Below are 25029 nucleotides of genomic sequence, written 5' to 3'. Positions count from 1 at the left end.
CAGGATAATGCTGGCCTCATAATATGAGTTAGGGAGGATTCCCTCTTTTTCTATTGTTTGGAATAGTTTCAGAAGGAATGGTACCAGCTGCTCTTTGTAACTCTGGTAGAATTCGGCTGTGAATCCGTCTAGTCTTGGGCTTTTTTTTTTTTTTTTTTTTGGTTCGCAGGCTATTAATTACTGCCTGAATTTCAGAACTTGTTATTGGTCTATTCAGAGATTCTGCTTCTTCCTGGTTTAGTCTTGGAAGGGTGTATGTGTCCAGGAATTTATCCATTTCTTCTAGATTTTCTAGTTTATTTTGTGTAGAGGTGTTTACAGTATTCTCTGATGGTAGTTTGTATTTCTATGGGATCAATGGTGATCTCCTTTTTATCATTTTTTATTGTGTCTATTTGATTCTTCTATCTTTTCTTTATTCGTCTGGCTAGTGGTCTATCTGTTTTGTTAATCTTTTTAAAAAGCCAGCTCCTGGATTCATTGATTTTTTTTTGAAGGGTTTTTCGTGCCTCTATCTCCTTCAGTTCTGCGCTGATCTTAGTTATTTCTTGTTTTCTGCTAGCTTTTGAATTTGTTTGCTCTTGCTTCTCTAATTCTTTTAATCGTGTTGTTAGGGTGTCGATTTTAGATCTTTCCCACTTTCTGATGTGGGTATTTGGTGCTATAAATTTCCCTCTAAACACTGCTTTAGCTGTGTCCCAGAGATTCTGGTTTGTTGTGTCCTTGTTCTCATTGGTTTCAAAGAACTTATTTATTTCTGCCTTAATTTTGTTAATTATCCAGTAGTCATACAGGAGCAGGTTGTTCAGTTTCCATGTAGTTGTTCAGTTTTGAGTGAGTTTCTTAATCATGAGTTCTAATTTGATTGCACTGTGGTCTGAGAGACTGTTTGTTATGATTTCCATTCTTTTGCATTTGCTGAGGAGTGTTTTACTTCCAGGTATGTGGTCAATTTTAGAATAAGTGTGATGTGGTGCTGAAAATAATGTATATTCTGTTGATCTGGGGTGGAGAGTTCTGTGGATGTCTATTAGGTCCACTTGGTCCAGAGCTGAGTTCAAGTCCTGAATATCCTTGTTAATTTTCTGTCTTGTTCATCTTTCTAATATTGACAGTGGGGTGTTAAAATCTCCCACTATTATTGTGTGGGAGTCTGTCTTTTTGTAGGTCTCTAAGAACTTGCTTTATGAATCTGGGTGTTCCTGTATTGGGTGCATATATATTTAGGATAGTTAGCTCTTCTTGTTGCATAGATCCCTTTACGATTATGTAATGGCCTTGTCTTTTTTGATGTTTGTTGGTTTAAAGTCTGTTTTATCAGAGACTAGGATTGCAACCCCTGCTTTTTTTTTTCTTTCCATTTGCTTGGTAAATCTTCCTCCATCCCTTTATTTTGATCCTATGTGTGTCTTTGCACATGAGATGGGTCTTATGAATACAGTACACTGTTGGGTCTTGACTCTTTATCCAGTTTTCCAGTCTGTGTCTTTTAATTGGGATATTTAGCCTATTTACATTTAAGGTTAATATTGTAATGTGTGAATTTGATCCCGTCATTATGATGCTAGCTGTTTATTTTTCCCATTAGGTGATGCAGTTTCCTCATAGTGTCGATGTTCTTTACAATTTGGTATGTTTTTGTAGTGGCTGGTAACTGTTTTTCCATTCCATATGTAGTGCTTCCTTCAGGAACTCTTGTAAGGCAGGCCTGGTGGTGACAAAATATCTCAGCATTTGCTTGTCTGTAAAGGATTTTATTTCTCCTTCACTTATGAAGCTTAGTTTGGCAGGATATGAAATTCTGGGTTGAAAATTCTTTTCTTTAAGAATGTTGAATATTGGCCCCCACTGTCTTCTGGCTTGTAGGGTTTCTGCAGACAGATCTGCTGTTAGTCTGATGGGCTTCCCTATGTAGGTAACCCAGCCTTTCTCTCTGGCTGCCCTTAACATGTTTTCCTTCATTTCAACATTGATGAATCCGATGATTATGTATGTGTCTTGGGGTTGCTCTTCTCGAGGAGTATCTTTGTTGGTGTTCTCTGTATTTCCTGAATTTGAATGTTGGCCTGTCTTGCTAGGTTGGGGACATTCTCCTGGATAATATACTGAAGAGTGTTTTCCAACTTGGTTCCATTCTCCCCGTCACTTTCAGGTACACCAATCAAAGGTAGGTTTGGTCTTTTCACATAGCCCCATATTTCTTGGAGGCTTTGTTTGTTCCTTTTTGTTCTTTCATCTCCAATCTTGTCTTCGCACTTTATTTCTTTAAGTTGATCTTCAGTCTGTGATATCCTTTCCTCTGCTTGATCAGTTTGGCTATTGATACTTGTGTATGGTTCACAAAGTTCTCATGCTGTGTTTTTCAGCTCCATCAGGTCATTTATGTTTTTCTCTAAACAGGTTATTCTAGTTAGCAATTCCTCTAACCTTTTTTCAAAGTTCTTAGCTTCCTTGCGTGGGTTAGAACGTGCTCCTTTTGCTCGGAGGAGTTTGTTATTACCCACCTTCTTAAGGCCAATTCTGTGAATTCGTCAAACTCATTCTCTGTCCAGTTTTTTTTCCCTTGCTGGTGAGGAGTTGTGATCCTTTGGAGGAGAAGAGGTGTTCTGGTTTTTGGAATTTTCAGCCTTTTTGCATGGTTTTTTTCTCACCTTCATGGATTTATCTAGCTTTGGTGTCTGATGTTGGTGACCTTTGGATGGGGTTTCTGTGTGGACATTCTCTTTGTTGATGTTGATGCTATTCCTTTCTGTTTGTTAGTTTTCTTTCTAAGAGTCAGGCCCCTCTGCTGCAGGTCTGCTGGAGTTTGCTGGAGGTCCACTCCAGACCCTGTTTGCCTGGGTATCACCAGCAGAGCCTGCAGAACAGCAAAGATTGCTGCCTGTTCTTTCCTCTGGAAGCTTCGTCCCAGAGGGGCACCTGCCAGATGCCAACTGGAGCTCTCTTTCGACCCCTGCTGAGAGGTGTCTCCCAGTCAGGAGGTACGGGGGTCAGGGACCCACTTGAGGAGGCAGGTTGCCCCTTAGCAGAGCTCAAGCTGGGAGATCCACTGCTTTCTTCAGACCCGGCAGGCAGGAATGTTTAAGTTAAGGAATGTTAAGTCTGCTGAAGCTGCGCCCACAGATGCCCCTTCCCTCAGGTGCTCTGTCCCTGGGAGATTGGAGTTTTATCTATAAGCCCCTGACTGGGGCTGCTGCCTTTCTTTCAGAGATGCCCTGTCCAGAGAGAAGGAATCTAGAGAGACAGTCTGGCTACAGTGGCTTTGCCAAGCTGTGTTGGGGTCTGTCCAGTCCAAACTTCCTGGTGACTTTGTTTACAGTGTGAGGGGAAAACTGCCTACTCAAGCCTGAGTAATGGCGGTCGCTTCTCCCCCCACCAAGCTCAAGCATCACGGGTTGACTTCAGACTGCTGTACTGGCAGCAAGAATTTCAAGCCAGTGGATCTTAGCTTACTGGGCTCCATGGGGGTGGGATTCACTGAGCTAGACCACCTGGCTCCCTGGCTTCAGCCCCCTTTCCAGGGGAGTAAACTGTTCTGTCTCGCTGATGTTCCAGGCATCACTGGGGTATGAAAAAAAAAGCTCCTGCAGGAGCTTGGTGTCTGCCCAAACGGCCACCCAGTTTTGTGCTTGAAACTCAGGGCCCTGGTGGCATAGGCAACCAAGGGAATCTCCTGGTCTGTAGTTTGTGAAGACCATGGGAAAAGTGTAGTATCTGGGCTGGAATGCACCGTTCCTCATGGCACAGTCCATCATGGTTTCCTTTGGCTAGGGGAGGGAGTTCCCCGACCCCTTGTGCTTCCTGGGTGAGGCAACGCCCCACTCTGCTTTGGCTCGCCCTCTGTTGGCTGCACCCACTCTCTAACCAGTCCCAATGAGATGAGCCATGTATCTCAGTTGGAAATGCAGGAATCACCCACCTTCTGCGTTGATCTTGCTGGGAGCTGCAGACTGGAGTGGTTCCTATTCGGTCATCTTTCCAGCACCCTCCTATTTGTTAGTTTTGTACTATTTATTTGTATCGTGTTTTAAAGGACTCATAGTATATAAATACAATGATATTACTTAGATAAAAGAATGTTATCACTGAATTTTTGATATGTGTTTGTGTGTGTGTGTGTGTGTGTGTGTGTGTGTGTGTTCCTAGGAGGAAGCAGGGTGATATAATTGGGAATGTGTATATATGTGGTCCCAAAGGCATTGCAAATGTTCTCTTATATATGTTAAATATATATTTTGCTAAGAAACTATTTTTAAATAGCTTTTTTAAACTGGACTTATATATTCTTTTGTGTCCAGCTTTTCTGAGAGTAGTATCTTTGAAGTTGTTTGTAGAGTCAGTTTACATTTTGCTGTTTGTGCCTAGTATTCTACTGCATGAATAGAATACTCATATGAATATTTATCTATTCTATTGTTGCTTGGAATTTGCATTATATCCTGTTTGGGACTACTTTGTATAAAGTGTCTGTGCACATTGTGGTATATATATCCTGGTGAAAATACGCATTCATTTTTCCTAAGTATGTATGTAGGGGTGGAGTTGCTGAGTTGCAGAATAGACAGAGAAGCTACACTTTTAAATAAATATTTGAGTTTTATCATTATTTAGCAACTAGAAATTTTAGTCACTGACATGAGGGATGTTTTTGACACTAAAATGACCAGAGGATATTATTTTTTTCTGTAAGTGAATTAAAATATTGTAGAATATACTTAGGATTTTATCCATGGAGTGCAGAGTATAGACAATGAACAAATTTAAATGGGCCATGGAAGGCCCATTTTTTTGGTTCCAGATTTAGTGAATACTGATTAAGTAAAATGGTTACTTTTCCATACAGCAGGGAAGCAACAGTGGTGCCTTGAAAGTAATTTATTTCACATAATATAATAATAGTAAGAATTGGTGTTAAACTCTCCTTACATCATATTTCTTGACTATTCACTTCTGCAAGCAGGTTAGTTAATGTACTCTTTGTATGATACCATTTTCTGCATTTGCTTTAGATTTGTACAGGGGTGATGTTACTGTCACCTATCATCTAATTGTTGGTGCTAAATTCCACTGTTTATAGAAGCAATGAAAGAACTATAATGGCAGTCACAGAAAACATGTTATCAAATGAACATTATATTTTGTTCCATTAGGAAATAAACATGACCTATTCTCAGCATCAAAGGTTACTTATATTCATCAAGGAACAATTATGTCATCAAAGTTCACATAGCTACAGGCTTAAAGAAATGATCACTGTGTTTTAGCTTTGCTTAAATGGACATCCAAATGAAGTGATGAAATCAAAATGCCTAAGCACCATCAGTATTGAGAGTAGCACCATAAAGAGAAGGGTATTACTTAAAGGAGAATGCAGCCAGTGATAAGAAGAGGTCCTAATTTCTGAATGCTTACTCTGTGCTATGTAATCTTGAAGTGGATTGTTTAATTTAATTTTCACAAATACTAACAGACATTCTATGTTTTAATGATGCTACTGGGGTATAAGAAATACATAATTTGGCCGTGGAAAATGATGAAGGTCTCGACACTTTAAAGTCCAAAAGTTACCCTCTTTACACCTTCATTGTAGAGGCAATTCACAGATGGTTTATTTTTTGTGGACAAAAATTTTGGTAAAGACATTTGTGGCTTGAAAATAGCCTGATAATTGTGAAGGATTTCATTCTTCCTTTGTTCTTCCTTCTCCTTTTCCTCCTCCCCATTTTGCATTATCACCATCATTGTAATCAGTATATATGAATGGTAGAGCATAGTATTATCTACAAAATGAGGTTTGCCTACACAGTCATTTTAAAAGGGCAATAATTAAAAACATACAAAATTGGCTAACTGCTATGGTATGTCAACTGTAGCTTGGTTCTCTCTGACTGCTTTCTGATGAGACTCAAACAGGCTAAGAGAGAAATTGTAATCTAAAATTAACATAGAATTCCATTTGGAAAAAAAGTCAGCATTTCTTTTTAATTTTAAAGAAAGGAAACTGTGAAAAATTGTATGAAGAGAAGCAAAAAAGTTTCCCTTTGTGATTACTTTTTAAAATGCAGATATATTAAATTTTCAGATACTTCCTTTAAATTCATTGTGTAAGTTATATATACATGATGTATTATATGCATACTTATAGTAATATATTACTATAATACTATAGATTATCTCATGTAGTAACATATATATAAAGTTATGTGTTTGCATATGTGTGTAGATCTATGTGTGTGTAGTTATATAGTAGTAATTTTGGAAGTGTCTGTGGAAAAAAAAAAGATAATGCAAAAAATACCCTAATCACCATCTAGAGGTAACTAAAAATATATGTTGGATAAAATGTTGTCATTGTATATACTAACTAGATTGTATTACTGCAGATAAAACTCTAGGCAAAATATTAGTTTCTTATTATTCAAAATACCATTTTATAACTCTTTGGTAAAAGTGTCTATTAAGTGTATCCCATTTCCTATGTTCTTATTTGCTGTATACCTCAAATCTCATTTATAGAGCGTCTACTTTTTTCCAGGTATTGTTTTATAAGGAAGAATAAGGCATTACTTTTTACTTCTGGGTTCACAATTTAGGGTGAGAACTGGAGAAACAAATGATATCCACAGTGTAGGAAATTGTATCAGGTAGTTAGAAAAAGGTCCAAATGATGCCTTGGGTGAACAGAGAAGAAGTCCAATGGCAAGGATGCTTGGAGATCTAAGGTATATTCTTAATACATAACAGTGGTACCAACCAAGGTCAAGTGAGTGCACCTGAGGTGACATGTGACATGCTCCATTAGGGTGCCAAGAAGCAAACTGATAGAAAATGTTCTTTTTAAATGACAAGATAATGAAAACACAATTAGATACGTTGAGGTTTAAACTTATTTTTTAAAAATTCTTCAAAGGCACTTTTTCTTTTGTCTTTTCTATCTTCAATCATTTTTTCTCCGTTGGCTTTTTCTTCTTAGTCTCTAAAAATTCCCAATCAGCCACAATATAAACAATCACAAAACAGAATTAACATTTACCAAGATCTCCAGAAGGTCCCAGGCTTGCATTGTCCCTTTATCTCCCTATAGCTATCTAAAGTGCAATATGGATTCTCAGATGGTCACTTAAGCATGAGCAAATAATGCCAGAGCACAAATACCCCAACTTAGCGGGCTTATTTTATTGGGTTTTTCTCAACTCATAAATCTGAGCCTGATAATTCTTCATTGTCTTGTTGCCTCTGATGTTTTAAAGCTTTTTAAAGTCCCCTCATTGACAAAGAATGTGTATATAACCCAATTCGCCATTATCAGTAGACAGTTTTAACCTCTGCAAATTACTTTCCTACCCAAACTCCATCCCCCCGCCCCTCCCAGACCTGCCACATGCACTTAAAGACTAGCTTTTCCTTGTATTTTCTCTGGCAAGACCTAATTATTTACAAACTATCATATTAAAATATCCATGAATAATCATAGATTCCTTTCTGAACCTCACCTTTTCATTGTTTCTAGTTTAATTGGTCGTGAATTCCTTGAGATTCCATACTCTAGTTGTCTTATACCTTTATTCCTTCTCCATCTTCATTACTGCAACCTCAGGTTTTGACTTCACAAACTTCTCTCATTCAGGCACTCATCACCTCTGCCATGCCCTTATAAAACACTGTGGTACTAGAAGTTCTTTGAATGAAACAAGCTCCCTTCCCCTTCCCCTGGTCTGTATATATTTTTCTTCTTCCTGGAATATTGTTGCTCGCTGTCTCACTTGTAAACATATACTCAATCTTCAGTTATCAAATTGGATCTCTCTGAGGTGTTGCTTCTCCTTACTCTTCATACCTACTATTACCTGGCCCAAAGATGTTTGTCTAAAATATCCTTCAACTAAAATTATACTTCGGAAGTCTATATGCTGTGAAAGACCCAGCTCAACTTTGATCTCATTAGAAATGTCTCCCATTAGTGGTTATCAAGGATTCTCACACTGTGATCCACAGACAAGTAGCATGAGCACATGCAAAAATGATAGAAATGCAAAATCTCAAGCCACACAATAAAATTAATGTATCAGAAATGCTGGAGGTTTGTGTTTTAACAAGATCCTAAGGAAATTCTGATGTGGATTAAGTTTGAGAAACATCAATATACAATATTTTTCTCCTTCTCTGTGCTTTTACAGCAACTTTCATATATCTTCAATTGTCGCATTTACCATATTATTTTCAGGCCTCTGAGCCCAAGCCTGCCTGTATACATCCAGATGGCCTGAGGCAACCGAAAAGTACAAAAGAAAGGAAACAGCTAGCTCCTGTCTTAACTGATTGACCAACCTTACAACTTTCCATTATGATTTGTTCCTGCTGTGTCCCAGCTGATCGATCGATCGAGCTTGTGACATTCTTCTTCTGGACAATGAGACTTATGATCTCCCCACCATGTACCTTGTGACCCCTGCCCCTGCCCACAAGAGAAAAACCCACTTTAACTATAACTTTCCACTGCTTATCCCAGTCCTATAAAACTGCCCCATCCCTAACTCCCTTCGCTGACTGCTTTCTTGGACTCAGCCCACTTGCACCCAGGTGAATAAACAGCCTTGTTGCTCACCCAAAGCCTGTTGGTGGTCTCTTCACATAGACGCTCATGACATTTTGGTGCCATGACTCAGATCAGGGGGCCTCCCTTGGGAGATCAATCCCCTGTCCTCCTGCTCTTTGCTCCATGAGATGGATCCACCTATGACCTCGGGTCCTCAGACCAACCAGCCCAAGGAACATCTCACCAATTTTAAATCAGGTGAGCGGCCTCTTTTTACTCTCTTCTCCAACCTCTCTCACTATCCCTCAGCCTCTTTCTCCTTTCAATTTCTGTGCCAGCCTTCAACCTCTCCCTTCCCTTAATTTCAGTTCCTTTCCTTTTCTGGTAGAGACAGAGGAGACACGTCTTATCTGTGAACCCAAAATTCCAGCACTGGTCATGGACTCAGGAAGACAGTCTGCCCTTGCTGTATAATCACTACAGGGACACCTGCCTGATTATTCACCCACATTTCAGAGGTGTCTAATCACCGCAGGAATGCCTGCCTTGATCCTTCACCTTGGTGGCAAACACCACCTCCTCTGGGTGGCAAGTACCACTCCCCGCATCCATGTTTCTACCCTCTCTTTTCTCTGGGCTTGCCTCCTTCACTATGGGCAGCCTTCCACCCTCCATTCCTCCTTCTTCTCCCTTAGCCTGTGTTCTCAAGAACTTAAAACCTCTTCAACTCTCGCCTGACCTAAAACCTAAGCATCTTATTTTCTTCTGCAACACCGCTTGGCCCCAATACAAACTTGATAATGGCTCTAAATGGCCAAAAAACGGCACTTTTGATTTCTCCATCCTACAATACCTAGATAATTTTTGTCAAAAAATGGGCAAATGGTCTGAGGTGCCTTATGTCCAGGCATTTTTCACACTTTGTTCCCTCCCTAGTCTCTGTTCCCAATGCGACTGGTCCCAAATCCTCCTTCTTTCCCTGCCGTCTGTCCCCTCAGTCCCAACCCCAAGTGTTGCTGAGTCTTTTCAATCTTTCTTTTCTACCGACCCATCTGACCTCTCCCCTCCTCCCCAGACTTCTCCTCAAGTCGCTCCCTGCCAGACTGAATCAGGCTCCAATTCTTCCTCAGCCTCCGCTCCTCCACCCTATAATCCTTCTATCACCTCCCCTCCTCACATGCAGTCTGGCTTACAGTTTCATTCCGTGACTAGCTCTCCCCTACCTGCCCAACTATTTCCTCTTAGAGAAGTGGCTGGAGCTGAAGGCATAGTCAGGGTACATGTGCCTTTTTCTCTATCAGACCTTTCCCAAATCAGCCAGCGTTTAGGCTCTTTCTCATCAGACCCCACTAAATATATACAGGAATTCCGATATCTAACTCTGTCCTACAATTTAACCTGTAGTGACTTAAATGTCATCCTAACTTCTACCCTCTCCCCAGATGAACGGGAAAGAGTTTTTTCTGTAGCCCAATCTCACGCTGACAACCACCAGCTTCCCGGAAGCTGGAAGACTCCAGGAAGTCATTAGAGCAGTTCCCCGAAAGGATCCCCAATGGAACTAACAGGCAGATTCCCCAGGTGTAGCTAGGCAAGATTACATGGTTTTCTACCTAGTTGAAGGGCTTAAAATGGCAGCTTACAAAGCTGTTAATTATGACAAACTTAAACTACCCAAGGTAAAGACAAAAACCCGGCCCAGTTCTTGGCTCATTTGGCAGCAACCCTGAGACGCTTTACAGACCTAGACCCTGAAGGGTCAGAAGGCTGTCTCATTCTCAGTGTGCATTTTATCACTCAGTCAGCTCCTGACATTAGAAAAAAGCTTCAAAAATTGGAATCCCGCCCTCAAACCCCACAACAGGAATTATTCAACCTCGCCTTCAAGGTATGCAATAATAGAGAGGAGGCAGCCAGACGGAACGCATTTCTGAGTTACAATTACTTGCCTCTGCTGTGAGACAAAACCCAGCTGCACCTCCAGCACACAAGAACTTCAAAATGCCTAAGCCACAGTGGTCAGGCATTCCTACAGGACCTCCTCCCTCAGGATCTTGCTTCTAGTGCCAGAAATCTGGCCACTGGGCCAAGGAATGCCCGCAGGCCATTATTTCTCCCAAGCTGTGTCCCATCTGTGCAGGGACCCACTGGAAATCAGACTGCCCAGCTAGCCCAGAAGCCACTGCTAGAGCCCCTAAAGCTCCGGCCCGAGGCTCTCTGACTGACTCCTTCCCAGATCTTTTCAGCTTAACAGCTGAAGACTGATGCTGCCCGATCGCCTTGGAAGCCCCCTGGACCATCACAGATGCTGAGCTTTGGGTAACTCTCATGGTGGAGGGTAAGTCCATCCCCTGTTTAATCAATGCAGGGCCTATGCAGTCTACATTACCTTCTTTTCAAGGGCCTGTTTCCCTTGCCCCCATAACTGTTGTGGGTTTTGACGGCCGAACTTCAAAACCCCTTAATGCCGCCCCCTTTGGTGCCAACTTGGACAACATTCTTTTATGGACTCTTTCTTAGTTATCCCCATCTGCCCAGTTCCCTTATTAGATCAAGACATTTTAACCAAATTATCTGCTTCCCTGACTATTCTTGGACTACAGCCACATCTCATTGCCACCCTTCTTCCCATCCCAAAGCCTCCTTTGTGTCTTCCTCTTCTATCCCCCAACCTTAACCCACAGGTATCGGACACCTCTACTCCCTCCCTGGCAACCAATCACATGCCCGTTACTATCCCATTAAAACCTAATCACCGTTACCCGGCTCAATGCCAGTATCACATCCCGCAACAGGCTTTAAGGGGATTAAAGCCTGTTATCACTTGCCTGCTACAGCATGGGCTTCTAAAGCCTACAAACTCTCCTTACAATTCCCCCATCTTACCTGTCCAAAAACTGGACAAGTCTTACAGGCTGGTTCAGGATCTGCATCTTATCAACCAAATTGTTTTGCCTATCCACACCCTATGGTGCCCAACCCATACACTCTTTTGTTCTCAATAGCTCCCTCCACAACTCAGTATTCCATTCTTGATCTTAAAGACGCTTTTTTCACTATTCCCCTACATCCCTCATCCCAGCCCCTCTTTGCTTTTACCTGGACTGACCCTGACAACCATCAGTCCCAGCAACTTACCTGGGCTGTACTCACCCAAGGCTTCCAGGACAGCCCTCATTACTTCAGCCAAGCCCTTTCTCATGATTTACTCTCTTTCCACCCCTCTGCTTCCCACCTTATTCAATACATTGATGACCTTTTATTTTGTAGTCTTTCCTTTGAGTCTTCTCAATAAGATACCCTCCTGCTCCTTCAACATTTATTCTCCAAAGGATATTGGGTATCCCCCTCCAAAGCTCAAATTTCTTCCCCATTCCTTACCTACCTTGGCATAATTCTTCATGAAAACATGCTGGCTCTCCCTGCCGATCGTGTCCAGCTGATCTCTCAAACCCCAACCCCTTCTACAAAACAACAACTCCTTTCCTTCCTGGGCATGGTTGGATACTTTCGCCTTTGGATACCTGGTTTTGCCATCCTAACAAAACCATTATATAAACTCACAAAGGGAAACCTAGCTGACCCCATAGATCCTAAATCCTTTCCCCACTCCTCTTGCCATTCCTCGAAGACAGCTTTAGAGACTGCTCCCACACTAGCTCTCCCTGACTCATCCCAACCCTTTTCATTACACACAGCCGAAGTGCAGGGCTGTGCAGTCGGAATTCTTACACAAGGACTGGGACTGTGCCCTGTAGTCTTTTTGTCCAAACAACTTGACCTTACTGTTTTAGGTTGGCCATTATGTCTATGTGTGGTGGCTGCCGCTGCTTTAATACTTTTAGAGGCCCCTAAAATCACAAACTATGCTCAACTCACTCTCTACAGTTCTCATAACTTCCAAAATCTATTTTCTTTCTCACACCTGACGCATATACTTTCTGCTCCCTGGCTCCTTTAGCTATACTCACTCTTTGTTGAGTCTCCACAATTACCATTGTTCCTGGCCCAGACTTCAATCCGGCCTCCCACAGTATTCCAGAGATACCACAGCTTACCCCATGACTGTATCCCTCTGATCCACCTGACATTCACTCGATTTCCCCATATTTCCTTCTTTCCTGTTCCTCACCCTGATCACACTTGGTTTATTGATGGAAGTTCCTCCAGGCCTAATCGCCATTCACCAGCAAAGGCAGGCCATGCTATAGTATCTTCCACATCTATCATTGAGGCTACCACTCTGCCCCCCTCCACTACCTCTCAGCAAGCCAAACTCATTGCCTTAACTCAGGCCGTCACTCTCTTGCAAAAGGACTACATGTCACTATTTATACTGACTCTAAATATGTCTTCCATATCCTGCACTGCCATGCTGTTATATGGGCTGAAAGAGGTTTTTTCACTATGCAAGGGTCCTCCATCATCAATGTCTCTTTAATAAAAACTCTTATCAAGGCCGCTTTACTTCCAAATGAAGCTGGAGTCATTCACTGCAAGGGCCATCAAAAGGCATCAGATCCCATTGCTCAAGGCAACAATTATGCTGATAAGACAGCTAAACAAGCAGTTAGCTTTCTAACTTCTGTCCCCCATGGCCAGTTTTTCTCCTCATTGGTCACTCCCACCTATTCTCCCACTGAAACTTGAACCTATCAATCTCTTCCCACACAAGGCAAATAGTTCTTGGACCAAGGAAAATATCTCCTTCCAACCTCACAGGCCCATTCTATTCTGTCATCATTTCATAACCTCTTCCATGCAGATTACAAGCTGCTAGCCCACCTCTTAGAACCTCACATTTCCTTTCCATCATGGAAATCTATCCTCAAGGAAATCACTTCTCAGTGTTCCATCTGCTATTCTAATACTCCTCAGGGATTGTTCAGGCCCCCTCCCTTCCCTACACAGCAAGCTTGGGGATTTGCCCCTGCCCAGGACTGGCAAATTGACTTAGTCACATGCCCTGAGACAGGAAACTAAAATACCTCATGGTCTGGGTAGACACTTTAACTGGATGGGTAGAGGCCTTTCTCACAGGGTCTGAGAAGGCCACCGCGGTCATTTCTTCCCTTCTGTCAGACATAATTCCTTGGTTTGGCCTTCCCACCTCTATACAGTCTGATAACGGACCAGCCTTTATTAGTCAAATCACCCAAGCAGTTTCTCAGGCTCTTGATATTCAGTGGGACCTTCATACCCCTTACCGTCCTCAATCTTCAGGAAAGGTAGAACGGACTAATGATCTTTTAAAGACACACCTCGCCAAGCTCAGCCTCCAACTTAAAAAGGACTGGACAGTACTTTTACCTCTTGCCCTTCTCAGAATTAGAGCCTGTCCTCGAGATGCTACAGAGTACAGTCCATTTGAACTTTTATATGGATGCACTTTCTTGGTCGGCCCCAACCTCGTCCCAGACACCAACCCTCTAGGCGACTATCTTCCAGTCTTCCAGCAGGCTAGACAGGAAATTCGCCAGGCTGCTAATCTTCTCTTGCCTACTCCAGATTCCCAGCAATATGAAGACACCCTAGCTGGACAATCAGTTCTTATTAAGAATCTGACACCTCAAACTCTATAGCCTCGATGGACTGGATCCTACTTGGTCATCTGTAGTACCCCAACTGTCATCTGCCTGCAGGACCCTCCCCATTGGGTTCACTGTTCCGGAATAAAGCTGTGTCCGTTGGACAGCCAACCTGATCTCTCCTCTTCCTCCTGGAAGTCACAAGTACTCTCCCCTACTTCCCTTAAATTCACTCACATTTCTGAAGAAGAGTAATAACCCTTATGAGCCTAATACATTCCTTTATTCTATTAGGTCTATTCATCCTTACCCTACTTTTTACAGCAGGGCTCTACGCAGTCACCCCCACTACTTTGACTGTGCCCCCAAAACTTGTCATCCCTACTATCTTCTGTCTAGTCATACTCTGATTCACCATTCTCAACTACTCATAGATGCTCTACTCTTGTTTACACTGCCATTTTACACTTTCTCTCCAAGCCATCATTGCTGATATCTCCAGGTGCTATCCCCAAACTGCCACTCTTGACTCCCTCTTGGAGTGGATAGATGATCTTTGCTGGCAGGGCACCCTCCAGTACTTTCACCCTGATGAAGTTCTATTGTTTACTTTTATACTCACTCTTATTCTCATTCCCATTCTTATGCCACGCTCTACCTCTCCCCAGCTATCTCCACCACACTATCAATCTCACTCACTCTCTCCTAGCCGTTTCTAATCCCTCCTTAGCAAACAATTGCTGGCTTTGCATTTCCCTTTCTTCCTGCACCTACACAGCTGTCCCCGCCTTACATACAGACTGGGCAACATCTGCCTCCCTACACCTCCGAACTTCCTTTAACAGCCCTCACCTTTACCCTCCTGAAGAACTTCTTTACTTTCTGGACAGGTTCAGCAAGACCTCCCCAGACATTTCACATAAGCAAGCTGCCGCCCTTCTCCACAGTTACTTAAAAAACCTTTCTCCTTACATCAACTCTGCTCCCCCCATATTTGGACCCCTCACAACACAAACTACTACTATTCCTGTGGCCGCTCCTTTATGTATCTCTCGACAAAGACCCACTGGAATTCCGCTGGGTAACCTTTCACCTTCTCAATGTTCCTTCACTCTTCATCTCCAAAGCCCAACTACACACATCACTGAAACAATTGGGGCCTTCCAGCTCCGTATTACAGATAAGCCCTCTATCAATACTGGCAAACCTAAAAACATCAGCAGTTATTATTGCTTAGGAAGACACTTACCCTGTATTTCACTCCATCCTTGGCTACCTTCCCCTTGCTCATCAGACTCTCCTCCCAGGCCTCTTCTTGTTTGCTTATACCCAGCCCCGTAAATAATAGTGAAAGGTTGCCGTAGACACTCGACATTTTCTCATACACTATGAAAATTGAACCTCCCCCTCTATGCAGTTACCCCATCAGTCCCCATTACAACCTCTGATGGCTGCCACCCTACCTGGATCCCTAGGAGTCTGGGTACAAGACACCTTTTTTAGTACTCTTTCTCATCTTTTTACTATGTATTTCCAGTTTTGCCTTGAACAAGATCTCTTCTTCCAGTGTGGATCCTCTACCTACATGTGTCTACCTGCTAATTAGACAGGCACATACACACTAGTTTACATTACTCCCAAAATTCAATTTGCAAATGGGACCGAAGAGCTTCCTGTTCTCCTCATGACACCAACACGACAAAAGGTTATTCCACTAATTCCCTTGCTTGTCGGTTTAGGACTTTCTGCCTCCACTATTGCTCTTGGAACTGGAATAGCAGGCATTTCAACCTCTGTCACGACCTTCCGTAGCTTCTCTAATGCCTTCTCTGCTAGCATAGCAGACATATCACAAACTCTATCAGTCCTTCAGGCCCAGGTTAACTCTTTAACTGCAGTTTTCCTCCAAAACCGCAAGGCCTTGACTTACTCACTGCTGAAAAAGGAGAACTTTGTACATTTTTAAATGAAGGGTGTTGCTTTTACCTAAATCAATCTGGCCTGGTGTATGACAACATAAAAAAACTCAAGGATAGAGCCCCAAAACTCGCCAACCAAGCAAGTAATTATGCTGAACCCCCTTGGGCACTCTCTCATTGGACATCCTGGGTCCTCCCAATTCTTAGTCTCCTGGTACCTGTTTTTCTTCTTCTCTTATTTGGGCCTTGTGTCTTCCATTTGGTTTCTCAATTCATACAAAACTGCATTCAGACCATCGCCAATCATTCTATATGACAAATGCTACTTTTAATAACCCCACGGTACCATCCTCTGCCCCAAGATCTCCCTACAGCCTAAACTCCTATTCCATGTAACTCATTATAAAATTTTCTTTAACGTGTCCATGCAGCCCCTAATCCTGCTTGATGCAGCCCTGAGAAACATCGCCCATTGTCCTTCCATACCACCCCCCCAAAAAAAAAATTTGCCGCCCCAACACTTCACCACTATTTTGTTGTATTTTATTTATTAATATAAGAAGACAGAAATGTCAGGCCTCTGAGCCCAAGCCTGCACGTATACATCTAGATGGCCTGAGGCAACCAAAAAGTACAAAAGAAGGGAAACAGCCAGCTCCTGTCTTAACTGATTGACCAACCTTACAACATTCCATTATGACTTGTTCCTGCCCTGTCCCAATTGATCAATCGACCTCGTGACATTCTTCTTCTGGACAATGAGTCTTCTGATCTCCCCACCATCCACCTTGTGACCCCCACCCCTGCCTGCAATAGAAAAACCCACTTTAACTGTAACTTTCCACTGCTTACCCCAGTCCTATAAAACTGCGCCATCCCTAACTCCCTTTGCTGACTCCTTTCTCTGACTCAGCCCATTTGCACCCAGGTGAATAAACAGCCTTGTTGCTCACACAAAGCCTCTTGGTGGTCCCTTCACATGGACGCGCTAGACAAATATAATATAATTATTATTTAGTTATTTACTTAAACATTTTACCGTTTCTTTTATTGGTGGCGATGAACACAAAGGAAAATTCAACCCATAACGGTACTCTTTGCAACCCTTTGTTTTCACCACCTTCACCACCTGCTGGTCAATGGCCAAAACTGGTCTACATTCATGTACTTACCAGCACTGAGAAGAAAGAGCAGTCTATAAGGTCAGTGTAAAGAGGATTCATATTTTCCTCACAGGTCAGAAGGAACAACATGGGCAAGAATCTGAATCCTTTCTGCACCAAAAGTGCAGCACTCCTGAGGAACTGAAGGTTGAGTGAACAGGGAGCGAAAGTGCAGAAAGGATTCAGATTCTGCACTTTTTGGCGACCTCATTGCTAATGCCTGCTTCAGGCCTCCCAGCTTGATGGTAATGATGGTGCCAGGAGTAAACTACATTGCATTGTTCTTTCCCAGATTCACTCACTCTGTATTGAAAGATTTCAATGCCAGTTTGACAATAGGAACAACTCACCATGGAGTCATGTACTTCACCAGACCTATGAAGAATGGCCGATCTGGCATTTCACAGTAGTGCTGCTTTTGGTAAATTTATGGCACTGAAGAGGTTCAGGAATCTGCTTGATCATTTCTAAAATAACCTCAAAATGATTGTTTCATTTGGTCCTGATAATGTCTCAAGAATGTAACCAAGGCATGAATGAGAGAAGTAAAAAGTTAGGGCCAAATACTAAATCACAGCACACGTGCAATTACTGATGGGTCTGTCACGGCAGACACATTTCTTGAAAAAAACCTTAGGGTGAGCAAAACCAACTTCTCTATAATTCAGTGTAAACGAGGTTGGTAACCTTTCCAGTCTGCCCACATTGCCTGCCAGTGGTCCTGGACAGTCACCCGGAATGCCTCTTCAGAAAACCATGGGATTGCTGTTCCAGCAAGTTGTGGTGAATGGATACAGCAATCTCAGGGCTGATTATGCTGGTATAAGAATGCTTTAAAAACTCCTCTGGGTTGCCCTCTTGTATGATGCTTCTTTCGATTTCAGTGAATGTGCTGTGCAGGGATTTCATGCAGATACAGAGCTTCCTCTCGGGAGTGCTGTGTAAGTGCAGACTGTTCCTCATGGGAGGCAAGACCCTCATCCCTCGCAGGGTTTCGAAATGGGCACTGAAAGGTTGCTCTGTGCCTGGCCTTAGAGACTCACTCCCCGTTCACTCAGCCTTCAGTTCCTTAGGAGTGCTGCACTCCAGGGCACTTGTGACAATTATTGTCCAGATTTGGTACCACCGGTGGCTTCTCTTCAATGCACATTTGCTTTTGGAGGGCTATCCAGTACATTACAGAATGGTAAGCCTGGGAGAAACTCACTCTGTTTCGAAAGTTGGTTGGTGACTTCTTGGGTTGGTCCGCATTGCCTGTCTTTTTACTGGTGCCACTTGGGGTGCCTTTTTGTTGTTGTTTTCCTTTTGGAAACTTTGGGATTTGCAGTCTTCTCAATCACTGGGCATGTGTAAGTCCTCTCAGGGGTGCTTACAGTCATTCTGGTGGAAGGCATATAATATGTGAACTCTCACTTACCAGGTTGTTCCCCCATTTACAATAGGGGAGTAAAAGGGTCATTCCATGATGACCAGATTAAAATGGCATATCTGCAAGGCTGATTGCTCCTTTGAGCAATGCCTTTTGAACTCCTCTATGTTTCCCTTGTGTTTGATGCTTGTTTTGATGGCAGTGAGCACGCCATGCTGAGGGTCCCAAGCCTAACTTCCTGTTGGGGGTTTTCGGCATGTTCAAATTACTCCTCTTGTCAGACAAGACCATCTTGCCTCCCGGGGCATCGTGTTGGTCACTGAAAGGTTCCTTGGTTCCTGGCATTGGAATCTCGCTCTGCGTACATAAAGTCTTCAGTTTCTCAGGGAGTGAGGCACCCCAGTCGCTCATGAAAATTACTGTCAGAGTCCAGAGTGCTCACCATTACATCATGGAACCTCACCCTAAAATCACTCTCAAGGTCCTGAACAAAAACATGGCTTGTTTTCAATGGACATTGGCTGTTTTAAAGGATATCCAGTGCATTAGAAAGAAAGCACGTTACCCACAGGAGGATCCTACTGTGTTAGTAGTGGGGTTTGATGACCTCTCAGATCTGTCCCCGTTGCCTGCCCAGGGTGCTGGAAATCACTCTGAATGCCTTCTGTGGAATCCTTGCGACTGGCCTTCCTGGAAATTGTTGGCCGTGGATCCAGCCATCTCAGGGCTGATTGTCCCATTTTAAAAGTGCCTTCAAAACTGCTCTGGATTGCCCTCTTGCATGATGCTTGTTTTGATGGAAGTGAACTTGCCATGCAGGGATTTCACACAGAGTTTTCTCTCAGGAGTGTTCTGTACGTTCAGACAACTTGTCATGTGAGGCAAGATCCTCTTGCCTCAACCTTCAGTGTCTCAGCAGTGATGAGTCCCGGGGCCCTTGCTACAGTTAATTTCAAGGAACTGCACAACAGGTGGCTTCAATTCAATGCCCATTGGCTTCTTTAGGGTTATCCAGTGCATTAGGAAGCAGGTTACCCACAGGAGGGTTGTTCTCTGCTAATAACAGTGGCCAATGGCCACCCGGGTCTGTCCTCATTGACTGCCTATGGTGCTGGCAGTCACCCAGAATGCCTTTTTGGGAATCTGGGGTTGGGGGTTCCTGTAAATTTGGGAGGATGGGTACAGAAATCTCAAGGCTGATTGTACTGTTTCAATAATGCTTTCAACACATCTCTGGGTTGTCCTTTTGTGTGATGCTCATTTGATGGCAATGAACACATTATGCTGATGGCCCCAGGCATAGCTTCCTTTTGGGAGCTTTCAGTACATTTTAATTATTTGTCACATGAGACTATACTGTCTTGACTCTTAGGATCAGGTGTCGGGTCACTCAAATGTTTCCTGGTTCCTGGCATTAGAAACTCGCTCTATGTCCACACAGGCTCTGGCTTGTCAAGAGTGGTGTACCCTAGTCACTCATTATGATTGCTTTCAAGGTCCTGAATAACAGGTGGCTTCTGTTCAATGACCATTTGCTTTCTTAGGGGTGTCCTCTGCACTAGAAAGCACGTTAAGCAAAGGAGGATCCTACCCTGCTTCTAACAGTGGTTGATAACCTGTCTGGTCTGTTGCCACTGTCCACCCATGGTGCTTGACAGTCACCTGGAATGCCTCTTTTGCAAACCATGGGATTGCTGTTCCAGCAAGTTGTGGTGAATGGATACAGCAATCTCAGGGCTGATTGTCCTGGTGTAAGAATGCTTTAAAAACTCCTCTGGGTTGCCCTCTTGTATGATGCGTCTTTCAATTTCAGTGAACGTGCCATGCAGGGATTTCATGCAGATGCAGAGCTTCCTCTCGGGAGTGCTGTGTAAGTGCAGACTGTTCCTCGTGGGAGGCAAGACCTTCTTCCCTCACAGGGTCTCAAAATGGGCACTGAAAGGTTGCTCTGTGTCTGGCGTTAGAAACTCACTCCCTGTTCACTCAGCCTTCAGTTCCTCAGGAGTGCCGCACCCCCTGGGCACTTGTGACAATTATTGTCCAGATTTGGGACCACTGGTGTCTTCCCTTCAATCCATATTTGCTTTTGGGGGCTGTCCAGTGCATTACAGAATGGTAAGTCTGGGAGGATCCCACTCTATTTCGAAAGTCAGTTGGTGAATTCTCAGATTGGGCCCTATTATCTGTCTTTTTACTGGGTGCCACTTGGAGTGCCTTATTTTTTGTTGGTTTCCTTTTGGAAACTTCGGGATTGACAGTCTTCTCAATTGCTGGGCATGCGTGCAGCCCTGTCAGGAATGCTTACAGTCATTCTGGTGGAAGGTGTGTAAGATGTGAACTCCCACTTACCAGGATGTTCCCCCATTTACAACAGGTGAGTGAAAGGTCATTCCATGATGACCAGATTAAAATGGCATATCTGCGAGGCTGATTGCCCCTTTGGGTAATGCCTTTTGAACTCTGTGCTTCCCTTGTGTATGATGCTTGTTTTGATGGCAGTGAGCACGCCATCCTGAGGGTCCCAGGCCTAGCTTCCTGTTGGGGGTTTTCAGCATGTTCAAATTACTCCTCTTGTGCGATGGGACCATCTTGCCTCCCAAGGCATCGTGTTGGTCACTGAAAGGTTCTTTGGTTCCTGGCACTGGGAGCGTGCTCTGTGTCCACAAAGTCTTCAGTTCCTCAGGGGTAAGGCACTGCAGTCAGTCTTTATAATTACTCTCAAGGTCCTGAACAAAAACATGTCTTGTATTCAATGCACACTGACTGTTTTAGGGGTATCCCGTGCATTAGAAAGCATGTTAAGCACATGCTTTCATGTAGGAGGATCCTACTGTGTTTGTAAGGGTGGTTCATATTGTCTAAGGTCTTTCCCCGTCGCCTGCCCAGTGTACTGGAAGTCACTCAGAATGCCTTCTGTGGAATCTTTGCAGTTGACCTTCTTGGAAATTGTTTGGCGTGGGTACAATAATCTTGGGGCTGATTGTGTATTAAGAGTGCTTTACAAACTTCTCTGGGTTGTCCTCTTATATGATGCTTGAATTTCTTTTGTAAAACCTGTTCAGTAAGTTTAGTGTCATGCCTATTATGTTTTCTGGCTTAGAGTTCAGCTGTGTTCACTCCAGATTTTTAGCCCTATGTTCATTCTTTTCTAAACTGATTTTCACCATTGGCCTGTATTTTCTGTAGGCCAAGAATAAACAAAAAAGTGGGAGCTCCATAGGTGTGCATTAGGAAGATGTCAGTGTCTTTGTGCAGATTATTTTTTTTATGAAAAAATTATTCTCCTGTGATCACCTATTCAAATTGATGCTAGACTTTTCACCAAAGTTATTTATTATTTATTTCTAGGTAGTGGTTAACGGCTTCTTTTTAAGTCAACGAATTGCTTATTTAAGGGTTTTCATGTGCTCGAGAAAATAGTATGTGCTCATGAGACGCCTGTTGCTGTCCTCAGGAAGCTTGATGACCTCTTCTTTAAGGCCAGATTGCATTTCATTCACATTTAAGGCATTTAAATTGCTGTTCTTAGAATCTAGCCCTAAATTATCAGTCACTCACCAGTCCTTGGAAAATTGTGCAATGTTTCATTTCAGAGTAGGGCTGCTCCAGATTTTCCTTACTGTCTCTAAGGATGTTATTATGTCAGTGAATCTATCCTTTCTGTTTCAGCACTGGATACTTGCTCTATTGTCTTCTACTGGATGCAATGCCATTTAATTGAAAGGAATGTGCCTGGGTTTGAATTCATTCAAAAAGTCTCCCCAGGCTTTACTAACACTGTGTCCAAATACATCACCTGCTACTTGACCATGCCCACATTCAATGGGTAGTTAATGTTCTTTATGAATCTTTGGAATAATGGCAGTGTATCATGTTATGGTAGAGCTTTGTAGTAGTCCATTTTGTGCTGCTAGAAAGGAATACCGGCGGCTGGGTGATTTATAAAGTTAAGAGCTTTATTTTGGTTCATGGTTCTGTAGACTGTACAGGAATCATGGCACCAGCATCTGCGTTAGGCAAGGACCTCAGGAAGCTTTTACTCGGCAGAGAGCAACGGGGAGCAGGCATGTCACATGGCAGGAGAGGGAGCGAGATAGAGGAAGTTTCAGGCTCTTTATAAAAGCCAGATCTCTTGGTAACTAATAGGGTGAGAACTCACTCATTTCAGCACCAAGGCATTCATGAGGGATCCACCCCTACAACTCTAGCACTTTCCACTAGGCCTTACCTCAAACATTGGAGATCACATTTCAACATGAGATTTGGAGGGGACAAACATCATCCTTCACCATATCAAGGTTCTTCTGGTTTTTTGCAGAGACCAAAAAAAAAAAAAAAAATTCAAGATTCATGATGGTGAATCAGCTCTCATCTCATAAATGCACATGAAGAACTCTCCTGTAACAATTTTCCGATTGAAGTATGGCCATTGGCAATAATGTTGCTTGGATTACATTGCTCTGTAAACTCTCCTTAAGCCTCAGTTGCCCTGTATTCAATTCTTTTTATTGCTGTTTCACACAGGCTGTAATCAGCTGTGAATTCATGTAATACACTATTCCTCAGAAGATTGTACAGTCTTTCATTTCAATTTATGTTTGCTTCTGGTATTCCTCAAAGTCCCAAAGTCACATTCTGCCCATGAATCTGAATCGTTTCTGCTGAGTGTGCCTGGTCACTTTTCTTGTAACCCCCTGTTGTATACCTCCCAGCTTCATGGATGTGATGAGGCCTTAAAGAGAATCTATTGAATTACTCACCCGAGCATCACTCACCTTTTTGTCATCCCCTACGTGGTCTGTTGGACAGTCGCTAGAACTGGTCTTTTGTTTTTGTCCTTCATCTGCTTTGGGAAGAGTGATTCATGTGTCATATCAATGCAGTGCTGCTTCAGAGTTCGTCATAGTCCTGTAGGAATTGTATTGAGGCTGAATTCTTTTTTCTCAAAGCACTTGACATCCTGTCTTCTAAGTTTCCACCCTAAGCTGACAAGCTTGAAGGCAATGAAAGTGCCTAGCTCAGATTGAATTGATGGTTATTGATTTATTTTTTTCGTGTTTTATCACTCTATTGCCCACGTAGAAGTGCAGTGACATGATCATAGCTCACTGCAGCCTCAAACTCAAGGGCTCAAGCAAATCTCCTGCCTTGGCCTCCCAAAGTGCTGGGAATACAGGTGTGAGTCATTTGGCCTGGCCTTTTTAAAAAATGTTTACCGGTTTACTGTAAAGCATATTACAAAGGATACAGTTGAAGAGATGCATAGGGCTTGGAATGGGGGAAGAGGCACAGAGTTTCCATGCACTTCCTGGGAGCACCACCCCCAAGGAACCTCCACATGTTCAGCTATCTGGAAGCTCTCTGAACTTGTCTCTTGGGTTTTTATGGAGGCCTCGTTATGTAGGCATAATCAATTAAACCATTGGCCATTGGTGATAAATTTGCCTTGGGCTCTCAGAGGTTGGGGGGATGGGGCTGAAAATCCCAACCCTCTAATCATGCCTTTGTCTTTCCAGTAACTGTCCCCATCCTGAAGCTACCAGTCAACATTAGCATACAAAAAGACAAAACTTTGGAGATTCCAAGGATTTTAGGAGTTGTATGCCAGGAAACAGGGACAAAGACCAAAACGTATTTCCCAATATCACCAGTCTTTGAACCCAGAGAATCCCTTATATCAAAAGGACATGCAACTCAAAAGAGACTGCCACATTACTAGAATCCCATTTAAACATTAATAATTAGTCCAGTACATCATATTGTATTATTGTCTCCCGTGGTAAGTCCACTCAGGTTTGCGAGCTTTCTTTCACTCTTGTCAGGTTCCAAAAGTAGGAGTGGTGTTGGCAAACAGCTTCATCCATTCAGGCATCTGTTATAATTGAGCTAAGAGACAATGCCATCTCTTGCTCTGAGTCCCTTTCAAGGTGTTAATGTAATGTTAGATTTACCCAATTTATAAACCATTTATTCTTTTTTTTTTTTATCCTTAGCTAGTATTTCTCCTCTCTATTAATTCTCAAACTTTTTCACCTTTGGAAGGAACACTAGAATTGCCACCGTGTGTGCTGGTTTATATTGCAGGCAGCAATACTAGCCTAGTAAGTACTTCCTCCTCGGTTCATTCCTATTCAAATAGGGTAAAGTTACATAGGTGCAGAGCTGGTGAGCTATTTTTACCATCAGGCAATATAGCTGCATTCACTTTTAGTCCCAGTTTTGATAGATGGGGATGAAGGCACAATCCACTCCCCTTAGGCCCTTAGAAATTCTGACAGAAGGTTTAAAAATATTTTCCCAGTTTCTTGGTTAGAAATCATCCCAGCTTCCAGTACTTGTCATTGCAGCCCTAGTCCTAGCACCACTGCATCAGGTAGGGGAGAAAAAAAAAATTTGAGGTGATTTGGGGAAGAAAGAAAAAATTATACTCGTTATACGAGTGTACTCCTCCCTTGGCAAGAATTGCACAGTCATGCCAGCATCTTCCCCTCCTCCTCTTCCCCAGGTGAACCAG

The sequence above is a fragment of the Pan paniscus genome, chromosome X, assembly GCF_029289425.2.
Source record: "Pan paniscus chromosome X, NHGRI_mPanPan1-v2.0_pri, whole genome shotgun sequence".
In the NCBI taxonomy this organism is placed as follows: domain Eukaryota; kingdom Metazoa; phylum Chordata; class Mammalia; order Primates; family Hominidae; genus Pan; species Pan paniscus.
The sequence above is the reverse complement of the archived record's forward strand: the minus strand, read 5'-3'. Positions refer to the sequence as shown.